Here is a 22,449-nt window from a genome sequence, read left to right as displayed (position 1 = left end):
AGTTACCATCACAATCAGCGATGACAACTCGCAAAAAATGGAATCGAAATTCACTAAACAACTCGCTACGATCACGTTTAATGCTCACATTAGCTACAGCATTCGCAGCAGAGCGCTCAGGACACTATGAACGCTCATTGGCTATTGGAGAATACGTGACGTAGGTGCGCAGAACAAGCCTAATCTCGACCGCCATGGTGCGTGACTCCTACTATAGTGCCTCTGCAGCCCCTCCCGATTTTGAACTGTAATTTGCTAATTAAGTTCCACTCAGCAATGGAACTGGATGCATAACATAGTCTATACTATATGGCAGTCAGTCGTATTTTTTATCAGATTCTTACTGTACTGGAGTACCGGCTATTCTCTGTAAGCCAGCATAATTACCAAAAATGTTTCATTAGAAAACTACCGTCTCCAACAACATTACACCTCCAGATTTTGAAATGCAATTTGTTTATGAAGAATACCTGGTACTCAAGTAGATTTCATAGCAAGTGTGTATTTGTTGCACTGTTCTATTTATTAAACATGTCCGCCCCTGGTAGCCGAATGATCAGCGCGACAGAATGTCAATTCTAAGGGCCCGGGATCGATTTCCGGCTGGGTCGGAGATTTTCTCCGCTCAGAGACTGGGTGTTGTGTTGTCCTAATCATCATCATTTCATCAGCAAGTCGCCGAAGTGGCGTCAAATCCAAAGACTTGCGCCCGGCGCACGGTCTACCCGACGGGAGGCCCTAGTCACACGAGATTCACATTCACATTTATTAAACATTAAAACAATGGGACGACAAGTGCTCACTGACTGTTTACTCACTTGTCAGTCACTCACGCCATAGCAGCAAAATTATCTACGGTAGCTTTACCTACCATACAGCCAAGAACATATCCAGCTATTGGCCTGGAGACAGAATAAAAAATTTCTTAAGCTGGGTCCCCCCCGCGCTTGTTTTGCCCTACACACAAGTGTAGGTGAACGTAGTGTGTTCGGAAAACATCTGCAGGAGATGTTGCTTTATGGGCAGTCAAATAAATAAGCATAAATATAAACACGCATTTATTTGATTTAAATTATTTAATTAGACTATTTTACAAGTGGGAGCACGACTACTTATATTTTCAGCAGGAATGTCGGAGACAGGAAAATGAAAAACGTCACAGATGCAAACTTCGCCAGGCCCAGCCTCACCCTCCACCCTACAATATGTGTAATGGATGCGACCGCATGTTTCATGCTACAATTTGTCTGCTAAGCTATCATACGCATTTCCGTACTTGAACGCCGAGCAATAATGGAAATGCAGAAGAAAAATGAAAATTCTGGCATGAGTATCAGCCAATGATTTTAAAAATAATTTTCGAGGATCTCAGCAAAACGGTTTATGACGTCTCCCGTGAAAGAATCGCCCTAACTGTTTACAATTTTTTAACGTACACTGGTCATATAAAGCTCGTTCGACCTGTCTTCGATCTTTGTTGATATCTGCCATGTTTTTACGCATCTGACTGTACTGAAGGGCCTTTCAATTGTAGCCGTGGAACAAGGCATTGGCAGTAAAATTTCTAGGGCTGTTTTCGTCTCTGGATAAAAAGATTCCTTGTTGGTTTAATTCTGTTACGTCCAAATTTTCAGAGTTCCCCTGCTTGTTTATCCAAAAAGTGCGCCACAGTTCGGCTTCTCATGTGATCCCTTCTAAGCCATAAAATTTGGATGCTATCTCCACAAATTTTGTTTTAATTTTGGAGCTGTAATTTTTATTATCTGAGCAGGATATGAGAATGAACCAGCAAACGCTGGTGATTGGTCTGACGAAACCTCAACCCTAAAGAGTGCGATAACGAATCTAAACAGAGCATGCATAGCTAGAGACGAAAATACTCGCTTAACGAACCAGCTGGATAATTTTCCCTATACTGTTTGGGGCTTACTTTCCTTGGAGGAAGCAACTCTAGGTTCAAAGTTTCAGCAATTTCATTAGTTGATTTTAATAATTCCTCACTCCCTTTTTCAGCAGAACACCTGTGTCCTGCAATTGCAGTTGTTACGGTTTGGATATGCTCTGGACACTTTCTTACGTCCAGGGTTTTAGATTGCAATCTTTGCGACCGGTTGCAGCAGGGAATTGTACTTGGCTATAATATACTACACAAAGTCAAGATGAACGTGGTTTGTGCAAACTACGAATAACAAATGTAAGGCTGCTTTTATTGTCCCAGAATGTCCTTACCGAAAAAGATTTTCCAATTTCGACAATATGCTTCTAAAACATCGAAATACTTATATACACTACTAGCCATTAAAACTGCTACACGAAGAAGAAATGCAGATGATAAACAGGTATTCATTGGACAAATATATTATAATAGAACTGACATGTGATTACATTTTCACGCAAATTGGGTGCATAGATCCCGAGAAATCAGTACCCAGAACAACCACCTCTGGCCGTAATAACGCCCTTGATACGCCTGGGCATTGAGTCAAACAGAGCATGGATGACGTGTACAGGCACAGCTGCCGATGCAGCTTCAACAAGATACCACAGTTCATCAAGAGTAGTGACGGGCGTATTGTGACGAGACAGTTGCTCGGCCACCATTGACCAGACGTTTTCAGTTGGTGAGAGATCTGGAGAATGTGCTGGCCGGGGCAGCAGTCGAACATTCCTGTACAGGACCTGCAACATGCGGTCGTGCATTATCCTGCTGAAATGTAGGGTTTCGCAGGGATCGAATGAAGGGTAGAGCGACGGGTCGTAACACATCTGAAATGTAACGTCCACTGTTCAAAGTGCCGTCAATGCGAACAAGAGGTGACCGAGACGTGTAACCAATGGCACCCCATACCATCACGCCAGGTGATGCGCCAGTATGGCGATGACGAATACACGTTTCCAATGTGCGTTCACCGCGATGTCGCCAAACACGGATGCGACCATCATGATGCTGTAAATAGAACCTGGATTCATCCGAAGAAATGACGTTTTGCCATTCGTGCAGCCAGGTTCGTCGTTGAGTACACCATCGCAGGCGCTTCTGTCTGTGATGCAGCGTCAAGGGTAACCGCAGCCATGGTCTCCGAGCTGTTAGTTCATGCTGCTGCAAACGTCGTCGAACTGTTCGTGCAGATGGTTGTTGTCTTGCAAACGTCCCCATCTGTTGACCCAGAGATCGAGACGTGGCTGCACGATCCGTTACAGCCATGCGGATAAGATGCCTGTCATCACGACTGCTAGTGATACGAGGCCGTTGGGATCCAGCACGGCGTTCCGTATTACCCTCCTGAACCCACCGATACCATATTCTGCTAACAGTCATTGGATCTCGACCAACGCGAGCAGCACTGCCGCGATACGATAAACCGCAATCGCTATAGGCTACAATCCGACCTTTATGAAAGTCGGAAACGTGATGGTACGCATTTTTCCTCCTTACACGAGGCATCACAACAACGTTTCACCAGGCAACGCCGTTCAACTGCTGTTTGTGTATGAGAAATCGGTTGAAAACTTTCCTCATGTCAGCACGTTGTAGGTGTCGCCACCGGCGACAACCGTGTGTGAAGCTAATCATTTGCATATCACAGCATCTTCTTCCTGTCGGTTAAATTTCCCGTCTGTAGCACATCATCTTCGTGGTGTAGCAGTTTTAATGGCCGGCATTGTGTTTCTGAGATCACCTTGTTTCACACAGCAATAGTATTTTCAGTGCATATTTTTGATGCAAAACCAATTCCCTGAAAAGTTTACAGTATCTTTTATAGCTCCAATGCAGCTGCGGATCTCAAACATTATTGCAAGGTTTAATTTGTGCCATGCGCAGTGAAAATACAAACCCCCTCTATATATTTTTCTCAGTATTTTTGGACACCGCTATCTATTCCCGCCATCGTAACACAATACAAGGGATAACTGCCTCGGTGAATGAACACAGGGCAGTTACATTTTGTGCTGCGACCTCGAGCGTTGCGATGGACAGTATAGGACGCAGTATACCACCAGCGAGCGCAGAACACAGAGTAGCGTACACGGAGAAGGAAGTAAACCGCTAAACCTGACTGGCAATAGTACTGCCATCTGTAGACGGAAAGAATAATGGGAGACAAACTGGCCTGGTCGCTCGCAGTTTGAATTAGTGATTTACATGCAAAAGAAAAGAAAAATTACAAAAAAATTGCATCAGAAGCGTTAAGAGTACATGCTGAGTGGTAAAGGAACATACTCGAACAGGGGCAGTACTGAACCGGAGTAACAGTCCTTAACTGTGAGCCGACGATTTAAAGCTTAAGCATGATTTTTTTTCCTTTCCGTGAGCGGTACGGTAATTTTAATTTAGTAGGGAGACATCAGGCGACGTGGAATAACGTTCCATAGTAAAGAGCTGCAATATCATTCACGTGCCATTCCTATTATAAAAAAAATCTTGCTACTAGCAAAATGGAAGAGAGCTAAATTCTTAATTCCTCACTGTGAAAAATCCCTGTACTGTTTAGTAGCAGCAATAGCAATAAAGGCACACACTGAAAGTAGGAGCAATACAGCAAGGTAGTAAAACTGCTAACCAAAAGCTGGCGATTCAACAAAGCTTACGTAAGATAAGACGTAACACAAATTTTACATTAGGAAAGACACGAAAATTTTAAAGATACGTAAACTTCCATTAAAAGAAGGAAATTTGTGGTAAGGTCGTATGGGACCAAACTGCTGAGGTCATCAGTCCCTAAGCTTACGCACTACTTAATCTAACTTAAACTAACGACAACACAGCCATTCCTGAGTGAGGACGCGAACCTCCGACGGGGGGATTTAAAGGAGGGCAGTTTACGTCTATACAAGACAGAAACTGGATGAACCATGAAGTCTTCACTATTGGAAATAAGCGAATGCCCTTTAGTAGCTAGCACTAATTAAAGGCCACCAAAGCAATAGCGGAAAGACTGAACCACATAAGAAGAATACATGTGCAACGTACAACAATCAGAAACCAGAAGGAGAAAGAAATAAGATTGGACCTACTCTTGAGTACTGCTCGAGTGTTTGGGATCCATACCGGATCAGATTAAAGGAATAAATCAAAGCAATTCACAGGCAGGCTGCTAGATTTGTTGCTGGTAGGTTCGAATAACACGCAAATGTTATGGACATGTTTCAGGAACTCAAACAGGAATTCCTGGAGGGAAGGCGTTATTCTTTTAAGGGCATATTACTGAGAAAATTGAGAGAAACAGCATTTGAAGCTGACTGCACAACGACTAAGGACCGTGAAGATAAGATACAAGAAATTAGGGCTCATACAGAGGCACATAGACAGTCATTTCTCCCTCGCTCTATTTGCGAGTGGAACAGGTAAGACATGTAGATGTAGATGTAGGGGTGGTATGGGGCTCGCCGTTTTTAAATAATTACATTGGTCCTGAGAGAAAAGGAGAGATGGTAGCGAGTTTTCTACCTTTTTTAAACCATCCTATTGGCCTAGATCAGTAGGGGTAGGTGGTTTTGTCTCAGATCAGTATCTGAACTACACTCCTGGAAATGGAAAAAAGAACACATTGACACCGGTGTGTCAGACCCACCATACTTGCTCCGGACACTGCGAGAGGGCTGTACAAGCAATGATCACACGCACGGCACAGCGGACACACCAGGAACCGCGGCGTTGGCCGTCGAATGGCGCTAGCTGCGCAGCATTTGTACACCGCCGCCGTCAGTGTCAGCCAGTTTGCCGTGGCATACGGAGCTCCATCGCAGTCTTTAACACTGGTAGCATGCCGCGACAGCGTGGACGTGAACCGTATGTGCAGTTGACGGACTTTGAGCGAGGGCGTATAGTGGGCATGCGGGAGGCCGGGTGGACGTACCGCCGAATTGCTCAACACGTGGGGCTTGAGGTCTCCACAGTACATCGATGTTGTCGCCAGTGGTCGGCGGAAGGTGCACGTGCCCGTCGACCTGGGACCGGACCGCAGCGACGCACGGATGCACGCCAAGACCGTAGGATCCTACGCAGTGCCGTAGGGGACCGCACCGCCACTTCCCAGCAAATTAGGGACACTGTTGCTCCTGGGGTATCGGCGAGGACCATTCGCAACCGTCTCCATGAAGCTGGGCTACGGTCCCGCACACCGTTAGGCCGTCTTCCGCTCACGCCCCAACATCGTGCAGCCCGCCTCCAGTGGTGTCGCGACAGGCGTGAATGGAGGGACGAATGGAGACGTGTCGTCTTCAGCGATGAGAGTCGCTTCTGCCTTGGTGCCAATGATGGTCGTATGCGTGTTTGGCGCCGTGCAGGTGAGCGCCACAATCAGGACTGCATGCGACAGAGGCACACAGGGCCAACACCCGGCATCATGGTGTGGGGAGCGATCTCCTACACTGGCCGTACACCACTGGTGATCGTCGAGGGGACACTGAATAGTGCACGGTACATCCAAACCGTCATCGAACCCATCGTTCTACCATTCCTAGACCGGCAAGGGAACTTTCTGTTCCAACAGGACAATGCACGTCCGCATGTATCCCGTGCCACCCAACGTGCTCTAGAAGGTGTAAGTCAACTACCCTGGCCAGCAAGATCTCCGGTTCTGTCCCCCATTGAGCATGTTTGGGACTGGATGAAGCGTCGTCTCACGCGGTCTGCACGTCCAGCACGAACGCTGGTCCAACTGAGGCGCCAGGTGGAAATGGCATGGCAAGCCGTTCCACAGGATTACATCCAGCATCTCTACGATCGTCTCCATGGGAGAATAGCAGCCTGCATTGCTGCGAAAGGTGGATATACACTGTACTAGTGCCGACATTGTGCATGCTCTGTTGCCTGTGTCTATGTGCCTGTGGTTCTGTCAGTGTGATCATGTGATGTATCTGACCCCAGGAATGTGTCAATAAAGTTTCCCCTTCCTGGGACAATGAATTCACGGTGTTCTTATTTCAATTTCCAGGAGTGTATTACTCTCACAATGGATGGGTGATATTCATTTTCCTGCCACTTTTATGCCATAGAGCCTTGGCTGGGGTATCAGGTTATATTCTGATCTTCAGTGTACCACACATACATGCCCTACAGATTTGGGTGGTCACGAGACATGTATCAGCTTACATCCTCACCTAGAAAATACGTCATGCAACTGGCCGACTGGCGCGGGTGGGGTAATAGGTTACACTGTTGTCTTACCTTGAGTGATGCATCACTGGATGTTTATCAGTCTTAGAACTCTCTTTGAACCACTACTCAAATATTTTGTGTACTATATGGTAAAAGACAGCATCAGCTGCAAAAAAATCTAAGAGGGCTGCTCAGATTGTCTCCTAAATGGTCAATATCGATTACCAACAGCAGAGGACTTATTAATACTTCCTTTGGGAACGCCAGATATCACTTCTGTTTCCCTCAATGATTTCCTGGCGACTATTGTGAACTGTAATGTTCCTGACAGGAAATCACGAATTTAGTCAGACAACTGAGACCATTCTTGATAAGTACACAATCTGTTTAGAAGCCGCTTCAATGTCAAAAGCCTTCTGGAAATCTAGAAATATGAAATCAATTTGAGATCGCCTGTCAATAGCAGTTATTGCGTCGCCTGAATAAAGAGACAGTTGTGTATCAAAATAACGATATTTTCTGAATCTGTACTAGTTACATGTCAATAGATTGTTTTCTTAACTTTCAAACACAATATATTCTCCAAAATCCTACTGAAAACCGACGTCAGTGCTATGAGTCTATTATTCAGAAGATTACTTCTATTCTCTTCCTTGTGCATTATTGGGACCTGGGCAGGTCTGAGGGGTTTAGGTACTGAGCTTTCGTCGACCGAGCAGTTGCACATGATTGTCAAAAAAAGTTCGTTTCCCGAGCTGGGCTTCTCTGACATATGAGAGCACCACTATCATCTGGGTTTCTCCAGAGCAGCACGCAGAGTCTCCTGAACTCACGAAACGGCCGAATCTGTAGTTGATATACAGTTATCTTCCACACAACGGCCTCGGATTACAGGAGTACACCACGACTCCCAGCCTGTTACATTCTACGTTGAATATCATGGGTTACTGGAACAGCAGAGCGTCCCACGTGACTGTTCAGAGGTGTAAGAAAGCTCGAATTTCACATGCACATTTCTAGAGAAGTATCTCGCTTCGCTGTAGAATTATGGAATGTATCCTATGCCCACTAGTTTTGAAGGTTCAGTATCCTTTGTGAGAGATGGCTCTGAGCACTATGGGACTCAACATCTTAGGTCATAAGTCCCCTAGAACTTAGAACTACTTAAACCCAACTAACCTAAGGACATCACACACACCCATGCCCGAGGCAGGATTCGAACCTGCGACCGTAGCAGTCCCGCAGTTCCGGACTGCAGCGCCAGAACCGCACGGCCACCGCGGCCGGCCTTTGTGAGAGAATTAACACGGTTTCTACACAGAAAGATAGCATACTACCCAACTTGCTGTATTCATCAAGAGGTCCACAACGCTGCTGATACCAAGGATTTGGCTGGTAGCGTACAAGGTGCTATTCAGAAGTTTCAACACTACTTCATTATTGAGTTGGGGAGCGCGCGCGGCACGGCTCTGCCGGGTTGGGGAAGTAGTGGGGGGTCTCATGGAACGAACTGAAGCTGCGGCAGTTGCCACCGGAACCCTAGAGAGTGTGCATCGCTTGCAGCGTGTGTGCGTGTCATTGACCTCGGTTGAAAAGTGGGAGAGGCGAAAATGGATCAGCGTTATTTGATTAAGTTTTGCGTGCGACTAAACAAAACCGCCACGGAGACTCTTGGTATGAATGAAGAGCCCTTTAAGGAAGAAGCCATGACCTACGCAATGGTTTTAATGTGGCACAAACGTTTCAAAGATGGCCGCGGGAATGTTGAAGACGAAGACCGCTCTGGGAGGCCATAATCAAGCCGAACGGATCAAAATGTGGAGAGAGTGCGGGTACTTTTAAACAATGACCGTCGTCTTAGTACTAGATTAATTGCCGATGAACTGGGACTCTGTCAGAGTATGGTGTGGAGGATTGTGACAGAGAATTTGATGATGTGAAAAGTGTGTGCCAAACTGGTGCCAAAAGTTTTGTCAGTGGATCAGAAGAAACGGCGCATGACTGTTTGCCAGGAAACGCTCCAATGGTTGAATGTTGATCCGAACCTTTTGGAGAAAGTGGTTACTGGTGATGAGACCTGGGTCTACAAGTACGATCCTGCTTCCTCGCCGAAGCCCAAGAAAGCTCGCATGAGCAAGTCGTGTGTGAAGTGCATGCTGATTTATTTTTTTTATGGTAAAGGAGTGATTCACAAGGAGTTTGTTGTTCATAGACAGACTGTGACAGGTGACTTACGCTGGAGGGATCGAGTTCGCCGCGACAGCTCGGCGATCAAGGGCGATTGGATTCTCCAGCACAACAACGCGCCCGCTCACACGTCGCGCGCCGCCGCCGAAGTTTTGGTCAAGTTCAATGTGACAACACTGCCACAGCCACCCTACAGTCCCGACTTGGCTCCAAGTGACTTTTTCCTCTTCCCCCCAAATCAAGACAGGCCTAAAAGGGAAGCGATTCGACTCCATCTCCATCGACGGCATCCAGCAGGCTTCGACGACAGCCCTTGACAGCATGACGCCCGAGGCCTTCCAGAAGGGCTACGAACAGTGGAAGACGCGCTGGCAGCGCTGTGTTGACGCTGAAGGACCATATTTTGAAGAATTTTAGTCCGCTGTACTTAAATGTCCAATAAATTTCCAGTTCTGGGTTAAGTCTTGAAACTTTTGAATCACATCCTGTATTCCTTGATTTCCGGAAAGCCTTCTAAATATTTCTGAATCGTCGCCTCGAAAACAAAATACGATTTCACAGAATATTATAGTATGTATGTACGATTGGGCTGGATACTTTTTAGCGCACAGTACGCTGTAGTGGAAGGAGCGACACTGTCGGAAGTGGGCGTCGCGAAGGACGATAGGGCCGTGATTGCACAAACGTCCTTCGTTGCTCTCTGCAGATGACGGGCCTAAGACTCCTACAACCTTAGCTGAACTGTCGGCCATGTTTTCCCCAAAGTATGGGTTCTTCATACTTGTCTACATAGGAGACACGATGAGAGTGGAGATTTGTAATTAAATGTACTCAAGAATTCGTCGTAAATATGGGTGGCTGCTCAGCTGCCAACTGCACTAACTACTGCAAAAATAGTTTTCGCATGTTTAGATTTCCTAGTGACCCTGAATGAACAAAAATGTGGGCCATAGACTGCTGGAGACGCAAGTATATTGTAAATGCAAGTTAATAAAATTAATTACAAACATAAGTAGTTATAAACATGAAACCAATTGCATGCAATTGCGTTTCTTCCCAGTCGAAAACTGTACTGAGGCAATTAGTCTCAAACTTTATCTACTCCTGAGATATTTTCGCAATTGGAAAAGTGGACACGAATATGTTTGATTTACTTATACGTCTTATCATAAACATACATAGATACGCAAACTGAATAATACTTTACCCCATTTCTTACGTAGTCACGGTAGAACGAGTGATAAATCAGATTTTTATAGCGGATTCATCATTGTGAGGGATCCTGCACAAGTAACATAATCTTCAAAGAATAAAGTTTTTACCACAAGTCAACAAGCAACTAACCTATAATGACGTACGTGAAATGAACAATGGTTAAACGATAGATGAAACTATTAATAAAAATTCGTTTCCCTGGTAGATGAAACTATACTTTCCCCCACCTCTGTACAACAAAAATGCGGCATTTCTAAAGCACATTCTTTTGAATAAAAAATAAACACCTCTTTTACAAGTGGCAATATACAGGCAAAACTAATAAACAGCCACAGGTTGTCACTGCATAATGCCCATATTTGAAGACACTGGTACCGAGTTCTTCACTCATTACATTTAATATTTACAAACTATCACGCAAGTTCCGAATCTACGTTTCTATGACTGTGTATACAATTGAATGTTTCTATCATACGAAAACCGCATTCTAAATATATCTCAAACATTAATTACTGTTTGGTTCACTTCATACATGCAGTATCAAATATTTTCTAAGAAATACTGTAAAAAGTTGCGTGAACAGGTTAATCACCCACAAAGTAAACACTGCTGAATCTTTAGAGACAGGGAGAATTGCTACCTATTACGGGGAGTCTAACGGATGATCGGAACGCGGTGCAAAGACTGGAAACTGACCCTCAAAAGAAATAACTGTAATGTAATGCCCGTACATAGACAAAAAAAACTTTATTTTTACTACACTATCAGCGATCAGGCAGTGGAATCATTTACAACCGCCAAGAATCGCGGAATATACGTACGGAGGTGGAACAAGCACCTACGCCTAGCCTTGGGAAAAATAGGATGCCAGACGTCTATCAGATGAAATATACAAGTTTATTTCATCATCGAAAGACGTCGCTTACAATCGCTGCTTTCCAACATTTCTCCAATATTTGCCCCCAGTCTGGGATCCTTAGCGACTTGAATTAACGGATAAGAGAATTGTGCGATTCATTATGGGAGTTTCATTCACTCCGGAAACATTGCACAGATTGCAAAGTAGCTGCAATGGAAGACGCAACAACATCGGCATTACTCTTAAAATAAAGAAACACATTTCTTCTAGCATAATGGCGACGACGGTCAAATTATCCAGTTCAGTACTTTACGTACTCATTAAAACGCAATTTACAGCGCCTGGCGGAATGCAAACGTTAATTCAGATGTCTAACTGCTTTTAAGTAGGCTGACGAGAAATATGCAAATGGGGGCGGAATTGTTTGTGTACGTTTACGAGAACATTAAATGCGAGGACTGCCACGTTACTCGATAATGCACCGGAGGCAATGTCTAAGGTTATGATCCCCACAAAAACCAAGATAAAGTCACGTCAGGTAACAGTGGCCATAAATTACTTCTCACACATAGGGATCCCAACATACTGGTACATATAATCACACAGAAAAGTCGCATTAACGTCACGCTAATGGCAGGCAAGCAACTTGACAATCTGTTTTAACAACAAACAGTGTGATACGAGCGTAAGGTACTACATCTCAGGTTGTAGGCGCATTATGTCCTCTTACACTGAGCGAGGCGACGCAGTGGTTAGCACACTGGACTCGCATAAAGGAATAGCGTGCAGGCAGTGAAATATGGCATATGCGAAGAAGGATTTACATGTGTCTACGTGACACCAGCTGAAAACATGCGACAGTTTTGTAACTCTTCAGGCTTTCCCGGCGATCTAATGACATCTTGGGTTGTCGGGTGTTCTGCCGGATATCAGCGTCGTACTTGCACGATATTTCGGTCACGTAGCTCGAGACCTTCATCAGGTGCGACCTGAGACTGCTCCTCCAGTTTTTTTCACAAGAGGTGGAGCCCCTCCACGCCCACACCGGCATGATGGCCAACACAAAAGGTCTACTGCCATCTCTGCATAAGGGTTAGTATTCACTAAAGTGAGGTGTCGCAGGATGTGGGTACTGCGATGTTTGCGTACGTCTGGTTAGGATTAACCATTAATACACGCTCATCTGGAGATAGATTGGTCGAAATCTGACGAAGGGTAGCGGTTTGAAGGGCAGAGGAAAAAAAAGTGCCAAGGCAAGAGCCAAGGGAAAAAAACCTCTGCGCTCCTCGAGTGGACCTGGTCCAGTATTTATGCCTATGGCCTTCCCCCTCCACCAACGCCTGCAGCCGTTGGTGGAGGGGGAAGGCCATTGGCATAAATACTGGACCAGGTCCTCTCTAGGAGCAGTCTCATGTCGCACCTGATGAAGGTCTCGAGCTACGTGACCGAAATATCGTGCAAGTACGAAGCTGATATCCGGCAGAACACCCGACAACCCAAGATGTCATGCGACAGTTTGTTGCATTATAATGTTACAAGGAATATTGGCGAACAGTGAACCTTCAAACATTCTTACTGCTAGAAGCCATGTGAACAGTACTAGTGGAAATTAACAACGTTTGGGAAAACTGGCTGTTTAGTCAGCATTGCCCAAGTGCTTCTTAATCCAGTTTTTTACTAGATGGGAAAAGAAATGAATCTATGTGTAATGCAAAGAGAAACTAAGCTGATCTGCATATTTCGAAAGTATAACATCGCTCATTCAGGCAACAGGAATAAAAAAATTCTATAGTATGTCAGCACCCGCTTCCACACTCCTGCCATTCAATTAAAAATAAGAGTTTATTGACGTTCTTGACAAAGTGACTTAGGGAACAAGATAAAAATTACACTATATTAGATTTGACCAGAGCACTGTGGCAATAGTAAATACATCACACTAATGAGGCCAACAACAGCCGAAATATTAGTTTACATGAAGACGTGATGGCATACTTGGAAAAGTTTTGCTGAACACTTTCATAATATTGCATTTATAACATCGAGTGTTCCAAATATTGCCATACATATTTGTAGCCACTTGTGCAAGAAAATCTTGAGAGATCGAATAGAATTCTGTGATATCGTTAGTAGTAGGGAGATGGCGGCACGAGCGCACTTTTGATATCAAATTCATATGCAAATAAATTAAATTTATCTATCACCCCCCCCAACCACACACACCCCCAATCCCCCATCTTCACCTCCACATGACGTCATGTGTTTCCTTCAGCCAGCATGTGGGTCCCTGCCCCCACCCTACCCTTTCCCCATCTCCCTCTCCATCCCACCACCTACCCTTTTGGCGGGGATTTCGAATTTTGAGGCGAATTTCTTTGTCCCATGGCTGTACTGTCGTCCCACCCCACGGCCCACCTGAGAACTGGCATGAAATTAAAGATGGCCATGCCCATTTGGGGACTCAAACCCTGGTCCTTATGGACAGAAAGCCCAAGTGCACCCCCCCAACAGATGAAAACTGCCCAGATGTAAGAGAGGAAGTGTACTTTATTTACTTTGGTTGGGAAACTGAAGCAGAGATCGGACCTAATTACATAAATATTGGGGCTAATTACACAACTACATGCATAGCGCTACACAAGGACTGCCTAAAACCGCGATACAGCTCAAAAATTGACGATGCCATACAACTGGTGTTACCCAGCTGGGAAAAAATTTCACAATATGACTCGAACACACATTCAAACTCTACCCTTCACCTACAAGCTGGCAGGTACTTTTTTGCGGGAAATATATTTAACTGATGAGAGGCTGCTGTTGGACAGAGAGGAGTTTAATAAGCGTAAGCATACAGCTGAGGACTGCATCTATCCCTGTTTGACGCCACAGTTCGCAAAAGTCGTCAGCCCGACAATCACCTTGCACACCAGGTAATGAGAGCCAATACACCCAATCACAACCACGACTCGTGGTACTCAACCAGCAGCAGCAACAGTAACAGTTCAACATTGTCGTCATCTACTTTTATTTTTCTTTATTTACACGTCAAGTTCCGAAGGACCAAATTGAGGAGCAAATCTCCAAGGTCATGGAACGTGCCAGTACATGAAATTACAACATAAAAGTAATAACAGATAAAAATAAATGTTTATAAACCCGAAAAAAGTCAGTCCATAAGTTTAAGTAAACGCAATCAACAATAGAATAACAATCAGCTTAATTCTTCAAGGAACTCTTCGATAGAATAGCAGTGACCCATGAGGAAACTCTTCAGTTTCGATCTGAAAGCGCGTGGATTACTGCTAATATTTTTGAATTCGAGTGGCAGCTTATTGAAAATGGATGCGGCAGTGTATCGCACACCTTTTTGCACAAGAGGTAAGGAAGGCCGATCCAAATGCAGGTTTGATTTATGCCGAGTATTAACCGAGTGAAAGGTGCTTATTCTTCGGAATAAGCTAATATTGTCAACAAGAAATGACAGTAAGGAATATATATATTGAGAGGCCAACGTCAAAATACTCACACTCATTAACAGGGGTCGATAAGTTTCGTGAACTTACACCACTTGTTGCCCGAACCGCCCGTTTCTGAGCCAAAAATATCCTTTTAGAATGGGAAGAGTTACCCCAAAATGTAATACCATACGACATAATCGAATGAAAATAAGCAAAGTAGACTAATTTTCGTGTCGAACAATCACTCATTTCTGATACCGTTCGAATAGTAAAAATGGCAGTATTAAGTTTTTGAACAAGATGCTGAACGTGGGCTTTCCACGACAGTTTACTATCTATCTGAACACGAAGAAATTTGAATTGTTCAGTTTCACTAACCACATGCCCGTTATGTGAAACTAAAACGTCAGGTTTTGTTAAATTGTGTATTAGAAACTGGAAAAACTGACACTTGATAGTACTCCACTCAGACCCCACATCACAGTCATTATCAACACTGTGAATAATGACCTTTTACTGCCTGTTGCTAACGTATGAGGTGAACCAATTGTGAGCTACCCCCCGTATTCCGTAATGGTCCAACTTCTGGAGCAATATTTTGTGATCAACACAATGAAATGCCTTAGTTAAATAAAAAAATATGCTAAGCGTTCGAAACCTTTTGTTTAGCCCATCCAGTACCTCACAGAGAAAAGAGAATATAGTATTTTCAGTTGTTAAACGACTTCTAAAGCCGAACTGTACATTTGATAGCAAATCGTGTGATATAAAATGATCACTTGACCTTACATACACAGCCTTTTCAATAACTTTTGCAAACACTGATGGCATAGAAACAGGTCTAAAATTATCTACATTATCCCTTTCTCCATTTTTATAAAGCGGCTTTACTACTAAGTACTTTAATCGCTCGCCGGCGGTGTGGCCGAGCGGTTCTAGGCGCTACAGCTGGAACTGTGCGACCACTACGGTCGCAGGTTCGAATCCTGCCTCGGGCATGGATGTGTGGTATGTCCTTAGGTTAGTTAGGTTTAAGTAGTTCTAAGTTCTAGGGGACTGATGACCTCAGAAGTTAAGTCCCATAGTGCTCAGAGCCGATTGAACCGTTTTAATCGCTCAGGAAACTGACCATTCCTAAAGGAAAAATTACAAATATGGCTAAATACAGGGCTAACATGTGCAGCACATACTTTAATATTCTGCTAGGCACTCCATCATAACCATGAGAGTCCTTAGTCTTCAGTGATTTAATTATTTACTCAATCTTCCTCTTGTCTGTATCACAGAGGAGTATTTCAGACATCAATCTCGGAAAGACATTTGCCAAGAAAGTTATATGATTTCCTGTAGAAACTAAATTTTTATTTAATTCACCAGCAATGCTCAGAAAATGATTGTTAAATACTGTACATTAACTGATTTTCAGTAACAGAAATATTTTTACTGCGAACTGACTTAAAATCGTCGACCTTGTGCTGCTGACCAGACACTTCCTTCACAACTGACCTTATTGTTTTAATTTTATCCTGTGAATTAGCTATTCTATTTGCATACCATATACTCTTGGCCTTCCTAATAACATTTTGAGCACCTTACAATACTGTTTGTAGTTGGCTACTGTAGCTTGATTGTGAGTACTTCTAACATTTCGATATAATTCCCGCTTTGTTCTACAAGATATCCTTATCTCACTAGTCAGCCACCCAGGCTGCCTATTACTGCTAGTACCCCGTTTAGAACATTCTTCGTCGTCCGCACAGCTACAACATCGTAAGTCTGATAAGTGACAAAATACAACTAATATTATAGAGGCATTACCCAGTGGCATTTCCTTCACAAATTTTAATAATTTACGTCAATAATAACATGCAATAGTTAAAACTTGTTCGGCACCTGTGTTATCATTCTCCTCACACATTATTATCAAGGAGGGTCCCTTTCCTTTCTATGCCGTCACCGAGTGTCGTAAAAACACGAAAATTGATTTACTACTTACTGCCAGTTTTATTTGTTTGCTAATGACCAGTTTCGATCTAAATTTTGCTGCCTAGGTAACACTCATTCTTGTATTGCATAAGGAGGCTTACCTATTTTGTAATTTTGAGTATTAATTCATCCACTGAAAGTAACGTAAAATTTCACCGGCATAACTAAACACACAACGCAAATTAAGATTGTGCGATTTCACTTATTGTGTGTTCAGCTTAGCGAGTGACTTCTGCTGGCTTGTACGTACCTTATTGTTATGTTAAAAGTAAATCAGTTGCTCATTTACTTAAAGTAAATTAAATTCAATCTTTCAATAATTAAAAGTAAATTGCTTGCTTTTTTCCAAATTTTGCATTACGTTATGCCGAGGTTACTGAAAGTCATCTTTTTCCAAACGAAGTTTCAGCCACAGTCAGTCCTTTATTTAACCAGCAACTTTATTTAACTCTACTTTCAAAATTTAGTATTTCAGATTAAGCAACTACAAGCGTAGTGCTTTCTGATTCGTTTATTTTCTCGTGAACTGCTGTGTTGCGGAAAAGCGTGACAGCCTTCTGTTGCCACGACAGCGATTATTTGCTTACTTTTCTTTACCATTACCCTTCTTAGGATTTTGGACATTCATTGCCCTAGTAGGCTGGCAAGAGTTTAATTATCCCTTTTTTAGTTAATCAGTATTTTTGTATCATCAGTTTCTTCTTTTTACTAAAAATATTACGTGCTACCTTTCCCCCCAGTGTGGTTCGTGAGTGACAGTGCTAAATTCCAACCACTTCAAAATTATTATCAGAATTTAGATTTGATTCTTCCTTCACAAGGATCTATTGTATACTTTCCTCCTACTAACTGGTATTATTTTCCTTCGGTAACGATAGCCTTACTCACTGTAAAATTTCATGATGCATACGCGATCATGGTCAATTGTATCGCAATCCAGTAGGCCGATTAGGAAGGAGGAGGTTACATGCTGACCCAGACTGCTGGACGCATCTTGTGGCAGGGTGATGTTTGCAAAAGATAAGCATCGCATGTGTTCGATGCATGAGCTGTTTCCTTGAAAACGAGTTGTTTGCCTGGGCCACTTTTTCCGCTTGCTATTGCCCTAATGATTCACATTGATTACCATTTGTATACTTTATTGCGGTTTTAATTATCAGTTTCTGATGGCCATTTGCTCTCTGCATAAGTTCTAATTTGTTTAACACTAATCTTACCATGAACTGTAATCTGTGAAACACAAATTTCCTGTCTAGCTCACTGAGGACTCTTTTGTGCTATCGCAAGTATGTAAGCTTTTTGCTATAATTCACTTGTCTGCTGTGGTGCAGCGATAGAATTACTGACTTTGCTGTAAAGGTTAGCTTAGCTAAATTCATGAAATTGAAGTTTTCCACTAGATAAGTGGTATTTAAATGTCCTTAAGGAGTTCATTACCGACAGTTAAGATCGCAAGCCTTAAATTTTAATTGCTGCCAATTTTTTAAGGTTCCTTGTTTTAAAGAATTTTTTTATCTAGTACTAAACTTGAAGGTTTCATTATTTAAGGTCTTGTTACTCAGTTGCTAAAAGGAATACTTAGCATTTCACTATCTAAGTTATTTGTGGCCGATTCTAGCTAGCCTAAAGATTTTGTGTTTTGCATCTTTTATAACGCATCTTCTCTTTGTTTTAGTTCTGCCTTAAGGGCCAAGGGGCCAAACTGAGATTCCGTTTCCTGTAGGTCGGAACGGCAGCATTGTAAAATTAAATCTGAGGCGTTCTTCCTGTTACGAAATGCTAAATTTGGTATTCAGATGTTGACCTCTTTGTTCACTGATTCAGCTGTGCTAGGTGTCTTAAATATTCACAAGGCTCAGATAAATCGCTGCGTTTTTGCATTACGACAATGATTACACTGCTTTTCGCGTCCTTCTACACGCTTTATATACTATCCACTGCTAATGCTGCCACCTGTCATCTGAGTGTTTATTTCATCTTAACGTGTTCACATTACTGTGACTGGATGGTGTGTATACCCTATGACCATCCAAATGTTCATTAGAGCATCATGTAAAAATTTGACGTGAATTGGTCAAGAACTTTTCGTGATATTTTCCAACAACGTTAAACGACGACTTGTCTTTATATAGTGATATAGATATTTAGATTCAGAGTTAGGCCTCTCTTCATGTTTCTGTATTATTTTATTTTCATTAGCTTGTTGCTCAATCACTTATGTGGTTGCAAATAGCGTCTCTCTACAAACTCAGTCTCGTCGCCTGGCTGCAGTTGCTGTCAGTTGTTTTTTAATGCTGCTAACTGAACCTTGTGTGTTTTCTGCACTCTTATATCTATTTTTGCTATACCTTTCAGATGCATTTCTTGGTCTGTGTTCCTATTAAGCACTTTCTGGTTTCACTATCATGTTATTCAGTTAATCCTGCAGATAGAGTAGAGCGCCTCTCTTCTTATACATTCACGACCCCTGGTGACAAATCCGGTTAGTTAAGCTTACTGTCTTACTATTAGCTGAGTACTGATGCTAACGGCTGACACATGTGACTCCATAAACATCTACAACGATACTCTGCAAATCACATTTAAATGTCTGGCAGAGGGTTCATCGAACCACCTTCAAGTTCTCTATTATTCCAATCTCGTATAGCGCGCGGGAAGAATGAGCTTCTATATCTTTCGTTACGAGCTCCGATTTCCCTTATTTTATCTTGGTGGTCGTTCCTCCCTATGTAAGTCGGTGTCAACAAAATATTTTCGCATTCGGAGGAGAAAGCTGATGATTGGAATTTCGTGAGAAGATTCCATCGCAACGAAAAACGCCTTTCCTTTAATGATGTCCATTCCAAATCATGTATCATTTCTGTGACACACTCTCCCATATTTCACGATAATACAAAACGTGCTGCCTTTCTTTGAACTTTTTCGATGTACTCAGTCAGTCCTATCTGGTAAGGATCCCACACCGCGCAACAGTATTCTAAAAGAGGACGGACAAGCGTAGTGTAGGCAGTCTCCTTAGTAGGTCTGTTACATTTTCTAAGTGTCCTGCCAATAAAGCGCAATCTTTGGTTAGCCTCCTCACAACATTTTCTGTGTGTTCCTTCCAATTTAAATTGTTCGTAATTGTAATACCTAGGTATTTAGTTGAATTTACAGCTTTTAGATTAGACTGATTATAAGTTTAACGCGTTCCTTTTAGCACTCATGTGGATGAGCTCACACTTTTCGTTATTTAAGGTCAACTGCCACTTTTCGCACCATTCCGATATTTCTTCTAAATCGTTTTGCAGTTTGTTTTGATCTTCTGATGACTTTATTAGTCGATAAACGACAGCGTCATGTCCAAACAACCGAAGACGGCTGCTCAGATTGTCTCTCAAATCGTTTATATAGATAAGGAACAGCAAAGGGCCTATAACACTACCTTAAGAACGCCAGAAATCACTTCTGTTTTACTCGATGACTTTTCGTCAATTACAACGAATTGTGACCTCTCTGACAGGAAATCACAGACCCAGTCACATAACTGAGTCGATATTCCATATGCACGCAATTTCACTACGAGCCGCTTGTGCGGTACAGTGTCTGTACGAAGACTTTTCTTTCTGGAAGGTCTGATTTCTGAGCATTCGTTGTAACAACTTTGGTAAATTTAGTCTTTGTGACTTTCGTCAGTCACTCTTGTGTTTATGGATCTACTTTGGCCTATGTTCTGATGACAGGCTGCGACTGAAACGTGTCACCAGATAATAATTTTGGAACGAGTGACCGTTATTGTAGCAGTGGCGTAAATCTCCCCACGGTTGCAGGCCTTCTGGTTAAAAAATAACGCCACTCACTATGGTCAGTTTTTCTTCAAGCTATCGACAACCATACACAGAAAACTATGAGCAATAAGTACGGGTATAGTTCGAAAAAACCTGGTCTCCATGTCAATGGGTACGGTTCCTGTTGCCTCCGAAGATCGGCAAAGGAAGTTAATGAGGTATGCGAGGTGTTTTAGACGTGAACAAAAGGTCTTGAAGTAACTCAGACAGCCGGTACGGCAGATCGCATTCGTAAGTCACGGTACACAGACACTTAAGGGTCCTGAAGGTTACGATTACGTTGTACTCAGACGGTGGGTACACCCATCTACTGCGTGTTCTCTCTATCTCTCTCTCTCTCTCTCTCTCTCTCTCTCTCTCTCTCTCGCGCGCGCGCGTCCACACACACACACACACACACACACACACACACACACACACACACAGAGAGAGAGAGAGAGAGAGAGAGAGAGAGATCCTAAGAAACGGGTGAGGCGACGCGGAGGCCACTCAGAACTTGGACGTGGAAGTTGTGCATTGAATGAACTGAACTAGGGCCATTAGCTTCAGCGCAGGCAATGTTGACGACCAGAAAGTTTTGCCCTTCTGGCCGTCGTTTAGAGCTTCATCTCATACTTCTGCAACTTGAAATGAACTACGAGCGATGCCCTAAGCTTCTACCATAGAACTTATGGCGTTTAGAACACAGGCTCAAGAATGTAGAATGAAGTGTTAAAACAATTCTGATTAAGATTTAACATTACCCGAGAGCATTTTCACTTTCCCCGTTTCGTGTCGTCTTTGAGCCCACCGTGACAAACAGTCTACGTGTATAACTACGTCAACATTCCGCAAGCCACCATACTGTACATGGCGCACGGTAAATGGTACCACTGCTAATTATTCCCTTACCCTTTCCTGTTCCACTCGAAAATGATTATATATACTCTCTCTCTTATGCCAGATGTACGTTGATGGCAGTAGAATCGTTCTACAGTCAGCAGCAAATGCCGGTTTTCTAATTCTCGCAAAGGTGTTTCACGAAAAGAATGTCTTCTTCATTCATATTTGAATTCACGTAGCGTTTCCGTCAAGACTTGGGTCTTGATCAAATATACCAGTAACAAATCTAGGGTATCGTAATTATTTATATCTGCTCCGTGCTTTTGTTCACGCCAGTTTTCTCAAGGGCACCTACCAGCCTCAACTAATGGCAACGTCGCATGTGTGTAACGGAAGTAAGGACTTCTGCTTACAAAGGCTGTTGGTCGCCGGGAAGGGTGCTCATGGAAATGTAAATAAGTTTTCAGAAAGATATCTTCAAAGATATCATTCACAGTTGTCAGTGTCATTCGCCCAACAATATACCTTACTTTATTCTTTAAATATTTTCGAAATAACGCTGAAAAATTTAAGTTTAAATAACCGGTTTTATCGCTTTTCCTAAGCTGTCAGTGTGTCCATGGTATGCGTTCTATTTCCTGACAACTGATTTCAACGAATGTTGAATTTACGAGAAGCCACTTAGCAGACGCGAACCTTTTCTTTCTCAATGGTTATTCTATTCATATACAGGGTGTTACAAAAAGGTACGGCCAAACTTTCAGAAAACATTCCTCACACACAAAGAAAGAAAATATGATATGTGGACATGTGTCCGGAAAGTCTTAGTTTCAATGTTAGAGCTCATTTTATTACTTCTCTTCAAATCACATTAATCATGGAATGGAAACACACAGCAACAGAACGTACCAGCGTGACTTCAAACACTTCAGGAAATGTTCAAAGTGTCCTCCGTTAGCGAGGATACATGCATCCACCCTCCGTCGCACGGAA

General features: G+C 43.0%; 1 protein-coding gene across 3 annotated transcripts in view; it reads right to left on the bottom strand.

Annotated features, from left to right (window-relative positions):
- Positions 1-22,449, bottom strand: part of LOC126470904 (ligand of Numb protein X 2-like) — a 492,663-nt gene that overhangs the window by 101,292 nt on the left and 368,922 nt on the right. The gene's annotated exons all lie outside the window — the stretch shown is intronic.

Source organism: Schistocerca serialis, chromosome 3 (genome assembly GCF_023864345.2).
Source record: "Schistocerca serialis cubense isolate TAMUIC-IGC-003099 chromosome 3, iqSchSeri2.2, whole genome shotgun sequence".
Classification (NCBI taxonomy): Eukaryota; Metazoa; Arthropoda; class Insecta; order Orthoptera; family Acrididae; genus Schistocerca; species Schistocerca serialis.
This window is presented reverse-complemented; position numbering and strand designations above follow the sequence as displayed.